General features: G+C 39.1%; 1 pseudogene; it reads right to left on the bottom strand.

Moving 5' to 3' along the window:
* Positions 1 to 35: 35 nt before the first annotated feature.
* LOC124894774 lies at positions 36 to 3,765 on the bottom strand (annotated as a pseudogene).
* Between the last annotated feature and the right edge of the window lie 6 nt (positions 3,766 to 3,771).

Raw genomic sequence — 3,771 nt, 5'->3', positions numbered from 1 at the left:
TGGACAAACGAAGGTCAACTACTAGTTATGTGTTTACTTTTGCAAAAGCGCCAGTTAGTTGGAAGTCTACTTTACATTCAACAGTTGCTTTGTCTACAACTAAGGCAGAGTACATGGCTATTACAGAGGCTGTGAAGGATGCAATTTGGCTCCAAGGATTGCTTAAGGAACTTGGTATCAAACAAGAAACTATTACAATATTTTGTGATAGTCAAAGCGCTATTCAATTAGCGAAAAACCAAGTCTATCATGAAAGAACGAAGCACATTGATGTTCGGTATCACTTCATACGAGAAATAATAGAAGAAGGTGGAGTCACAGTGCAGAAAACCAAGACTACAGAGAATCCTGCTGATATGCTAGCTAAAGTGGTGACTGCGATCAAGTTTGGACATTGTTTGGACTTGATCAACATTGTTGAACATTGAAGTTCAAAAGTTGAAGACAAAACTGAAATTTGTCATGAGAGAGAATTGAAGATGTGGGATATCCCAAGGTGGAGATTTGTTGAAAGTGGGAAATATCCCATATCGGATGTGAAGCAAAATGAGGGTTCCTTCCTCCCTATAAAAGGAACCCAAATGTTTTAGTTTTAAACACACCTCTCACAATTGCCTTCTTATCTTCTAAGGCATTTTGAGTATTCTCTCTTTTGTAATATTTCACTTGTATCTTTGGAGTGGAATAAAATTTGGTCAGTTGTGTCTGAGGACATAGGTAAAACATTTTTACCGAACCTCGTAAATACAGTGTTCTTTTTATTTTTCCTCTTTTACTATTTTTTGCGGCTTTTATTTTGGGGTAGTAGTTGTGCAATAATCGCACTCTACCCGGTCTGCTTCCGCAACATTCTTGTTCTTTTTGAATTCTTGCTGCATATTCCCCAAGTTCGGGAAGACACCTTGTTAACTCAATCAGTTGTAGTGTGTGGACTTCTGCAAACTCAATGGGTATCTCTTTCAAATTATGGCAGTTGTTAAGCATGAGGCGCTCAAGGACAGGAAAATTGTCATTTGTGGCTTTCCAGGACTTGAGAAAAAAATCTTCCATTAACAAAAGCTTCAATCGAGTAAATCCCCAAACATTTGGATACCATTTATTGCCAAAAAAGCACTACGCATCAGCTTGAGCACCTCCAGGTTAGGCATTTCAGCAATGATGTCCAAGTAGGACCAACTTAGCCAAGTCATTTCCAATTTCAGCTTCTTGAGGGTTGCTGGAAAAGCTTTTGCACTTGCTGGCAAAGATCGACTAAAACAATATGTAAGACTCAATGTTTCAAGTTGCTGCAGATGGACAAGATTGTTGAGAAGCCCATCAGAAGAGTCAATCTGATATGCACTGATTCCTAATTTTTTGACATTCTGAATCCCCATAATAACCTCCTTCATGCAACAACATGGACACAAGTAAGAAATAGTTTTTATGTTTGAAAAACCCATGTGACTCCCTTTGTCAGCAGATACGCTTGGGGGATTTGGCAGATAAAATTCGGCCGCCAGTTTGAGATGCCTTAATTGCATTAGTCCCCAAATCTCCTCTGGACAAGTTATTATAACTGATCCGTGAACAATGAATGTCTGCAGATTCCATAACCTGCAAATTTCTGGAGGTACATCAAGATTCTTATAGCAGGGAATTGATAGGTACCTCAACCAGATGAGGCTTAGTATCTGTAGAGGGAAATTATCAATATATGTGTGTCTCAACTCCAAGACTTTTGAGTAATTTAAAATGAATAAGCTCTGATTTGAGAATATAATATGAATCCTTAAGATGAAAAGAGAAAATAGAACAGGTTCGTTTGAAAGGATCGTTGTTGTCATCATCTCTCAACTGACGATGTACAGGGGTGAGAAGAGCCCTATAAAGACCATGGGGACAATAATCAATTTCATCACCAGTCAAGAGCTTAAAGGGCTGCATTTTATGTATCCTGAGAGATCGACACCCTGAATCTGATACGTCAAGCACAAACATTTCCCCTTTGAACTTCTCTCAAGCACAGGTCACGTATTAGATCATGAACTTTACATGATCTAATTTTTGTTCCATCTAGACTTTTCTTGCAGACGAGAACTAAACATCTATCGACAAGCTCTTGCAAACACTTCTCAGCCTCTCCTTCCAAATCATTTTCCAACTGTAGGAACCCCTCAGCCATCCATGATCTCATCAAATTCTTCACTGGAATCTCACCGTCTTCTGGAAAAATTCCGAACTGCAGTAGACAAGTCTTTAGATCGCTAGTCAAGTGATTGTAACTCAACCCAAGCACGCGTGCACATCATTCATCAGGATCATTTGTGACAAATGACTTGACATCTTTAGCAACACTTTCCCAATCTTCTATTGCCCTTTTAGATTTGAGAAGCCCGGCAACCACGACAATAGTTAGTGGTAACCCGTGACATTCATCTGCGATTTGCTTTCCAACAGTCTCGAACTCATATGGTAATGCTTCACTTGAAAATGCTGCACTTTTGAAAAGACTCCAACTCTCATCTTGATCCATGAAGCTCCTCCGCAAAGAAATATTCTCTATACCAGCATAATAAGCTACTTCATCGTTCCGGGTAGTCAACAGTATTCGACTCCCTGCATTGTCTTCAATTGGAAAGCATCGTCTCACGCCATCCCACACTTCACAACTCCAGATATCATCCAAGAAAATTAAGTACCTCTTTCTCTTTAAACTTTTCTGCAGCATATCTGCTAGCTCTGCTTCACCGCTTATGTTAACCGTGTCATCCATTTTGATCGTCGATTGCAGAAGGCTCAACAAAACTTCCTTTATGTTGTGCTGTTGAGATTCAGTAGCCCAGGCACGAATATCAAAACGGCGTAGAACTGATTCATGATTGTAAACTTCTTTCGCTAAGGTTGTTTTACCTATGCCTCCCATCCCGACAATCGGGATGACTTTGGGTTCACCAGAGTAGCTTTCAGTCAGATCTTCTAACAAGCATTCCTTTTGATCATCAAGTCCAACCATATTGTTGTTAACATTCAGAATATTGTTTGTTGAACTTGAAAAATCTTGAACCAATGATCCCTCTGATACTTGTTTGCCTTTATCTTGAATCTTTGTCGACACTTTCCAGATACGATCTATGTCCTCTGCTACTAGTTGCAGGGTATCAGAAAGTCTCTCATGTGTCTTTTCATCATTTGCCAATAAAACTTCAGTTACTCTTAAGTTGAATTGTGTGTTTAGAGGCACTTGCAACTTCTTTTACCTCTACTTCAAAATCAGTCATTTCCCCAGAAACATTGTTTTTCTCAAAGTTCTTGACAAATACTTCCAGGGGACTAACTTTTTCACGAAGAGCGCAAAGTTCTTCTCTGTGATCACAGGATAGAGATCGCATCGGCGAATTGGTTGTCAATAGCGATTCTACTGTTCTCATAAGAGAAGCCACACTTGCACGAGCCATATCTACTGTATTCTCGTTTCTTTCCTTTGCGGTTATGACCTGAAAGCTGCAGGGTTGCAAGAGTTCAATGGTATTACAAATAACAAGATACACAGATTTACTAAAAAGGCATGCAAAAACTAAATAAGATCAGGTAATGCATTTGCCTTAATCATAGCTATCACAGGGTAACAGTGAGTCTAGTCCCAAACTCAGTAGCTTTAATGCGTAAAAATAATGAATAAAGCTCAAATATGCCACTGAACTATTAGAAATGACATAATACACGTAGAATGCCATGTAGAACAGGAATTTGCCACATAGGGTATATGTATCTACTTGTTCAATTTTATAC

The sequence above is a fragment of the Capsicum annuum genome, unplaced genomic scaffold, assembly GCF_002878395.1.
Source record: "Capsicum annuum cultivar UCD-10X-F1 unplaced genomic scaffold, UCD10Xv1.1 ctg77357, whole genome shotgun sequence".
Taxonomy (NCBI): domain Eukaryota; kingdom Viridiplantae; phylum Streptophyta; class Magnoliopsida; order Solanales; family Solanaceae; genus Capsicum; species Capsicum annuum.
This window is presented reverse-complemented; position numbering and strand designations above follow the sequence as displayed.